Raw genomic sequence first — 8,668 nt, 5'->3', positions numbered from 1 at the left:
CCGAGTGCTGGGATTAAAGGCATGCACCACCACACTCGGCCTGAACTAGCATTTTCAAAAGCCAAGGATTCAATTAATATTTTTCTGACTTCTGAATCCGAATTCTCTTTACAGTTGGAGTCAATCTTTGCAAAAATCAGGGAAGGCTGCTTTGGGGTCTTGTGTATCTTAAGGAAATGACTCACACCTTTCTTGGTTCTTCAACCTCATCTCAAACATTAAAAGATGCTAAATGACATAGCATCAGAGTGTGATCATCAAATTCAAGCTGCCTTTCTATCTCAGCATTGTGATTTTCCCCTTGCAAGTAACCTTGGGAAATATCAATGCCTCTCGCCTGATTTTGTTTTTCCTTGGCCCTTAGCTTCCTCTTTCTATCACATTCACCACTGTAACTGAGGACCAGCTTCCAACATTGCTGTTGCCAATCTTTTCAGTCTTGGGGAACAATTCTGTTCTGAGTTGCTCAGGAATTAATATCTGCTTCACATAGGATGAATGCAAACCATAGGGGACAATCTATTCCTTAAGTCTCCTCAACTCCAGTAGAATTCCATTCATATATTTTCATAACCTTGTGGGTACCTACTGTCTCCTGGTGTGTATTGTATATAGTAACTGATAAACTGCGGCTGTCTTTTTTTTTTTTTTTTTTTTTTTTTTTTTATTTTATGTAGCTGCATCAGATCCCATTACAGACAGGGTTTCTCTGTATAGCTCTGGCTGTCCTGGAACTCACTCTGTAGACCAGGCTGGCCTCAAACTCAGAAATCTGCCTGCCTCTGCCTCCTGAGTACTGGAATTAAAGTCATGCACCACCACTGCCCAGCCTAAAGCTTTCTTTTTCTTTCTTTCTTTCTTTTCTTTCTTTCTTTCTTTCTTTTTTTAAGATTTACGGAAGAGCAGTAGGGTGCTCTTACCCACTGAGCCATCTCACCAGCCCCCTAAAGCTTTCTTTTATGATACTTCCCATCCCTAAGTCTCTCGCTGAGGTCTTCCCAGGTGACTTACCAGATCTGATGGCTTCTCAGGTTGTCCTCAGTGGGAGTGATTTCTCAGTGTCCCTGGGGCCCCTACCACAAGTTGGAGAGCCAAAATGTTGTTTGAAAACTTCAAATCCTAGCCTTTCCATTTTTCCAACGAAGGAAGACTCAGGGGCCAGATGCTGGGGTAAAAGCCTGCTGGCTCAGAGAGGCAGAGAAAGCATTCGCTGACCTTCCAACTCAACTCACTTCCCAGAAGGAAACAACTCCCTCTGCTTCCCCATGCTGTCTTAAATACCCTTTGACTCAAAGACCCTCCTATCTGTTCACTTCTGTTCACTCCCTGTCAGGTGGTTTCTTGCTCTGCCTCTTGACCTTGGGTTGACTTTCTTTAGCTCTTGGATTAAGGTGTGTGATAGGTTTCAGCCACAATGAGAAACAGGGTTGTTTTTTTTTTATTAATTAATTTATTTTTTCCTATTTATATGAGTACAATGAGTACACTACTGCTGTCTTCAGCTACACACTAGATGAGTATATCAGATCCCATTACAGATGTTGTTAGCCACCCTGTGGTTGCTGGGTATTAAACTCAGGACCTCTGGACCTGGAAGACCTCTGAAAGTGCTCTTAGCCACGGATCCATCTTTCCAGCCTGAGAAATAGGGTTTTTCAGTTCATTAGCTCAGGGTTCACAATGTGATCAATCAAGCAATGACTAATTACATTTTCAGTTGCTTCTCCTGTTTAAGAATTAGCAGTATGGAGCCAATCGTGGTGGCACATGCCTTTAATCCCAGCACCCGGGAGGCAGAAGCAGGCAGATTTCTGAGTTCGAGGCCAGCCTGGTCTACAAAGTGAGTTCCAGGACAGCCAGGGCTACACAGAGAAACCCTGTCTCAAAACAAACAAACAAACAAACAAAAAAAGACAAAGTGGTGCATGTACTTGGGTTTATTTGAATGTAGTTTGTGCATGAATGTGGAGGCCAGAGATTATTATTAGGTGTCTTCCTCTATCATTGCTGTATAGTGAGCTTATGAAACCCTGAGTAAATATGTTTGTCCTTGGCATAACCAAGTCAAGATCTCCAATGCCTGAGATCCATGGGAATGGCAAGGCTTTCTCTGATAAGGCACAAAGAGATGTCAAAGCCTTCTTTGAACTTGAATGTAATGTTGACAACACNTGCAGAAAATGTTCAGCATAGTTTTCTCTTCCCTTCANATGTATAGCCTGAGGAGTGTCTCCTTACAGATATTCATATGTATAGCCTGAGGAGTGTCTCCTTACAGAGATTCATATGTATAGCCTGAGGAGTGTCTCCTTACAGAGATTCACATGTATAGCCTGAGGAGTGTCTCCTTACAGAGATTCACATGTATAGCCTGAGGAGTGTCTCCTTACAGAGATTGCTCCTACTCAGATTTGTTAACCCTGTCTCATCACTCAGCTATATATTGTAACCTTGCTGTTTTGTTTACATGTACATAATGACCCTGCCTACCCTTCAACTCTATGTAATAAACATGCTGAGATTAAAAGCAAAAAAAAAAAAAAAAAGACAAAGTGGCCCAGGAACAAACAAGGCAATAAACCAAGGTCACATGATTACTCTATTCAGGATCTTAACAAGATGATCAAGATACAAAGAACACACATTCCTCAGCTGCTTTCATCTTGAGCCTACTCCCTTGTCCCAGCTCAATGTCAAGTCTACTCCCTTGTATCAAAACTGCATCTAAACATTTTTACCAAATTCCCGGAAGCAGCCCCAAGAGCTCTTCAGAGGCCAGGAATAATGTAGAGTGGAAACTTCTGGTTTGTTTGGAAAGTCAGTTATGTCAAGTGATGTTTTATTGGGGCACAGATGAAAGGATGCCTTGGTCTTCCAGAGGACACAAGTTTGATCCTCTGCACCCACATGGTGGTGGCTCATAACTGTCTGCACCAATAAAAAAACATCCTTTCACCTGTGCCTGCTTCAGGAAAATATCTTTTCACCTGTGTGCCCCAGCAGACCATCATTTGACATAACTGACTTTCCAAAAACAAAAAACAAAAAAAAAGATATTTCCACTTCACAACATTATTCCCACACACACACAAAGAAGTGATTTTTTTAGATTTATGTTATGTACATTCATGTGTGAGTGTGTGAATGTGTGTGCATGTAATGTGTGTGTCTGGCATAGGTGTTAAGATACATGCCTAGTCTTCTGTGCAATGATTTCGACAACACTATTTACTTATTTTGCAATGCTAGAGAGTGAACAAGGGGACCTGTACACACCAGGCAAGCACTACACCACTGAAAGACATCCCCCAGCCTGGCTACTTTATTAAGAAAAAGCAAGCTGGGCATAGTGGCACATGCCTTTAATCCCAGCACTTGGGAGGCAGAGGCAGGCAGATTTCTGAGTTCGAGGCCAGCCTGGTCTACAATGTGAATTCCAGGACAGCCAGGGCTACACAGAGAAACCCTGTCTCAAAAAAAAAAAAGAAAGGAAAAAAAAAAAGAGGAAGAAGCAAATAGGGCTGGAGAGGTGGCTCAGAGGTTAAGAGCACCGACTGCTCTTCCAGAGGTCCTGAGTTCAAATCCCAGCAACCACATGGCTCACAACCATCTGTAATGTGGTCTGATGCCTTCTTCTTGTGTGTCTGAAGACAGCAATGGTGTACTCATATACATAAAATAAATAAATATTAAAAAAAAAAAAAGAAAAGGGAAAAAGCAAATAGCTAAAGGAAAAGTGAATATTCAGGAGCCAGGGCTGAGCAGAGTACACGCGTGAACATGAGGGATAAGGAGGGAAGATGCCTTGTTACTTCTGGATGGTGGCAGAGGTGCCCTGCTCTCTCAGGATCACATGGTGTGAATTGAAAAACCCTGTTTCTCATTGTGGCTCAGACCTAGCACACACACTTCATCCAAGAGCTAAAGAAAGTCAAGCCTAGGTTACGAAGCAGAGCAAGAAACCACCTGACAGGGATTGAACAGAAGTGAACAGATAGGAGGGTCTTTGAGTCAAAGGGTATTTAAGACAGCATGGGGAAGCACAGGGAGCTGTTTCCTTCTGGGAAGTGAGTTGAGTTGGAAGGTCAGCTGAATGTTTTCTCTGCCTCTCTGAGCCAGCAGGCTTTTACCCCAGCATCTGGCCCCTGAGTCTTCCTTCGTTGGTAAAATTGAATGGCTGGGATTTTTGGTTTTCAAATAACAGTTTGGCTCTCCAGCTTGTGGTAGGAACCTCAGGGACAGTGATAGAGCACTTCTGCTGAGGACAACCTGAGAAGCCATCAGATCTGGTAAGTCACCTGGGAAGACCTCAGCGAGAGACTTAGGGATGGGAAGTATCATAAAGAAAAGCTTTAGGACCCTGCCCGGTACTACTCGAGATGGCTTAGAAATAGAAGCAGAAGATGAAGCTAACTAACTCAGCTCCAGCTGGCTCACAACAGGTTATGATTATTAGCATTTTGGTATTTTATATTTAATAGCCATCATGGCTTTCTGTACCTGCTCAAAAACACTGGATTGATAAGATCCATGCAGAAGCAGGAAAATTAACTGAAAAGGAGAATAAGAAAAACACTTGGGACACAAACAGAAAGATCTAGGAAAAACAGTCAGACACAGAGAGAGAGGAATTTAGGCAAGAGCCTGCCATGCCACCAGCCACACGATGAAAGTGAAACAGACAGGCCCAAGGTTATCAGAAAACCAACCTTGGGAGCTGGAGAAATGGCTCAGTGGTTAAAAAACACCGGGAGACAGTAGGTACCCACAAGGTTATGAAAATATATGAATGGAATTCTATTGGAGTTGAAGAGACTTAAGGAATAGACTATTCCCTATGGTTTGCATTCATCCTATGTGAAGCAGATATTAATTCCTGGGCAACTCAGAACAGAATTGTTCCCCAAGACTGAAAAGGTTGGCAACAGCAATGTTGGAAGCTGGTCCTCAGTTACAGTGGTGAATGTGATAGAAAGAGGAAGCTAAGGGCCAAGGAAAAACAAAATCAGGCGAGAGGCATTGATATTTCCCGAGGTTACTTGCTAGGGGAAAATCACAATGCTGAGATAGAAAGGCAGCTTGAGCCGGGCAGTGGTGACTCACGCCTTTAATCCCAGCGCTTGGGAGGCAGAGGCAGGCGGTTTTCTGAGTTGGAGGCCAGCCTGGTCTAAAGAGTAAGTTCTAGGACAGCCAGGACTATACAGAGAAACCCTGTCTCAAAAAACAAACAAACAAAAGACAACAAGAAATTCAAACTGTCAGAAGTCTTAACTGTGGTAAGCAAGGACATTTGGAAAGGGATTATAGAGTAGGTGTTCCTAGAATCTGTTTTGTTTATTCCTAGAAATAATCCAGAGGGCCTCAGCCTTCTTCAATATGCCTAAGGTGGGGCAAAGACCAGCATTAGACTAATGAATTCAGACTAACAACCCACTAAGAGGCCTCCTGCAGGTGCTGATATCTAATTGAATTCAGTCAATCCTTGTCTGGGTCAGGGAAACTCAGTCCCAGAGCAATTAAAAGATTTAATGCCTGTTGTTGACCCTTCTCAGGTCCAGTGAGGTGCATGGAGCCAGAAGCAGGCACAGGAATGGATNTGTTTCTCGTGATCCGGCACAAGAAGACCACCATCTTCACTGATGCCAAGGAGTCGAGCACAGTGTTGGAGCTCAAGCGCATAATTGAGGGCATCATGAAGAGGCCTCCTGAGGAGCAGCTGCTGTTCAAGGAAGATCAGCTGCTTGATGAGACAAAAACTCTGGGTGAATGTGGCTTCACTAGTCAGGTAGCAAGGCCAGAGGCCCCAGCCACAGTGTTCCTGGCCTTCAGAATAGGAGATGTCTTTGAAGGTCTGGAGGTCTACCCCTATTCTCCTCCTCTAAATCTTTTAGACCTACTGATGGAATTTGAAAATGATGATGGTGTCCAATATTTAGATGAGGACCCCATGCCCAACTCCTAGAGTCTTATTTGTAATTTAAAACAAAACAAAACAAAACAAAACAGATGGCTGTCTTTTTTAAATACATAATAAATAACCCTAAAAGTGCAAATACTGCTCTGGTGTTATACTGCATTATACCTCTCAGCTGGAGGTGTTCAGAAGCCACCAGCCACCAGCATGCCAGTCCTGAGGAGAGGGGACAAAGGCCAGAACAGGGAGTCTACAGGGAATGTTTCCCTTCGGGATGATGTTAGGCCTGCTACAGGCAGGACTGACTGGTCGAGGAACAGCAGGGTCTGGGGTGTGAATGGTGTGGTTCCGAGTGTCCTCTCTGGGTACCCAAGCACTGCTGGTGGACCTCATGGAGAGGAAGTTGGGGATGGGGTCTCTGTTTGCCAGTCGGGAAGGGGGAAGCAGAGGGTGAGAAGAGCAGGGCTGGGTCTGATTGGGAGCCAGTGCCCAATACAGGAGCAGTGGGAGGAAAGCCTTGTGTGTCCCTTAGGTGACAGACCTTCCCCAAGGCGATCTTTAATGAAGCAGTTCTCAGTCAATACTTGTTAATCTGCTTTTTTTGGGGGGGATAATTGTGGGCACATACTTTATTGGGGTGAGCTGGGGACTATATATCTCTTTGGCAGAGGGCGTGAGAATACCCAGGAAGGGAAGATCATTGGCTGAAGGCTAAGGTCTTCTGGATATCTCATTAGTGTGGAGAAGAACTGGTGCTTGCTAAGGGACTGAGTGCCTGATGGTGTCCTTTCCCTTGGGTGTCTGGTTTTGTGTTCCAAAGCAGGTACAGAGACAAGTAGGAGGTGGCTCTGCTCTTGCAGTTCTCAAGTCTCAGATTCCCAGGGTTTGAGCTCACTCAGCCTGACAGCGCTTATGCCTGTCCGGTAGCATGGTCCCACAGTCCCTACGCTCTGGGTGTGTTTAAGGTCAGAGCAGCTTCAGTACATGAGCAGAAAAATTCAAATTCAGGAGAGACTAGAAAATTTATTTTGTCAAAGTGCTGTAAATGATCTGAGCAGTAAATACAAACCAATGGAATTGAAATGGAAAGTTTACTAGATGCAGGAACAGATATAATAATAGTTTCACCCAAATCTTGGCACCTAGCTTGGCCTGTTCAGGAGGTAATTATTTAGCTTTTAGGATCTGGAACTTTTTTTTTTTTTTCCGAGACAGGGTTTCTCTGTATAGCCCTGGCTGTCCTGGTCCAGGCTGGCCTAGAACTCAGAAATCCACCTGCCTCTGCCTCCCGAGTGCTAGGATCAAAGGCGTGCGCCACCACGCCCGGCAGGATCTGGAACTTTATCTCAGCTAAAAACAACATGTAAAATGGGTCAGGTGTATGGGGCCTAAGGGGATATAGGTAACTTAAAGCCATGTGTGGCTAATAGAGCCCTGAATTTACGCATCTGTGAAAAACACAGATGAACATCCCTCCAATCTTAGAAACAAACGATTGAAGTGGAAACTTCTAGTTTCTTTGAAAAGTTATGTGAAATGGTTTGGTGAGGGTACAGAGGTGGAAGGATGTCTTGACAGACATGTGAAAGGATGTTTTCCTGAAGCAGACCTGGGTGAAAGGATGCTTTGACACAGCAGACACATGAAAGGACCTGTGATGCAGGAGTATAAATATGGCCCCACAGACAGTGAGCACTGAGCATTGGTTTGTTTTTTCAAGCTAGTCTTTGCTCTGTCATGCATGTATTGGTTTGCCTTACCTCGAGTGGTTGAGCTCAACTTGTAGTAACACTGCCATTGAGAGGAAGTGGCTGGCCAACTGCCGCTAAGGTTTTCGAAGCAGCTAGATGTCTCTCTGGGAACTAGCTTTTGATCCTTGTGCCTGCCTTCCGAAAGGATTGGACTGCGGCTTCCAGCTTGTGTGTGGCATCTGCCTGCCTAGAGGGCTGGTCATACTTAGTGTTTAATATAGGACTAAAGTGCTGAGAAAGAAGAACAAGCTCGCCCCCAAAGAACTACTGTTGAACAGGTCCACATGCTCCATGTCCTAATAACTTTTCTCCTCAACTCCTCCTGCTGGGTGCTGGGCTAGAGGAGAGATTGAACCCTTATTAAACGCACCTTGTAAAAAATGTATGCCTACAAACCATAATTTTAATAATACTTCTGAAGAAAATATTTAAAGGTATTATCAAAAACAGGAGCAAAATATCCAGGTTGTCCGCAGGCAGCACAGGGCAGTTATCAGTCTTTTGGGTTGTTTTTTTTTTTTTTTTTTAAGATTTATTATTATATGTAAGTACACTGTAGATGTCTTCAGACAGGCAGACCTCTGTAATTAGTTGGTGTCTAGATTCTAGAGTTACAGTGAGCAAGGTGGTGGTGGTTCACACCCTTAATCCCTTAATGCCTTAAGGGAGGCAGAGACGGGAACACAGGAATTACAATGAGTTATGTTTAAAAGTTGCCTGCACGGATTTCTGAGTTCGAGGGCAGCCTGGTCTACAGAGTGAGTTCCAGGACAGCCAGGGCTACACAGAGAAACCCTGTCTCAAAAAACCAAAAAAAAAAAAAAAAAGTTGCCTGCAAAGGTAAAAGGCATGTTGAAATTAAAAATGAATGTCTTTTGTGTTCTAAAAAACATTTCCCCGGCACAACAAAAGCATCCAACTAAGGAATCCGGAGACTACTGAACAAGTGAACCACAGGAAGAAAAAAGGATGGATCATCAAGAGAGCATGTCCCCAATCCCAG

General features: G+C 43.9%; 1 pseudogene across 1 annotated transcript; it reads left to right on the top strand.

Moving 5' to 3' along the window:
• The first annotated feature begins 4,072 nt into the window (after positions 1-4,072).
• Positions 4,073-5,962, top strand: LOC110331845 (annotated as a pseudogene). Its single transcript, XR_002381023.1, has 2 exons — positions 4,073-4,289; positions 5,553-5,962. The product of XR_002381023.1 is annotated as an elongin-B pseudogene (transcript).
• The last annotated feature ends 2,706 nt before the right edge of the window (positions 5,963-8,668 follow it).

This window comes from Mus pahari, chromosome 14 (genome assembly GCF_900095145.1).
Source record: "Mus pahari chromosome 14, PAHARI_EIJ_v1.1, whole genome shotgun sequence".
In the NCBI taxonomy this organism is placed as follows: domain Eukaryota; kingdom Metazoa; phylum Chordata; class Mammalia; order Rodentia; family Muridae; genus Mus; species Mus pahari.
Note: the sequence above shows the minus strand (reverse complement) of the source record. Positions and strands in the feature narration are given on the sequence as shown.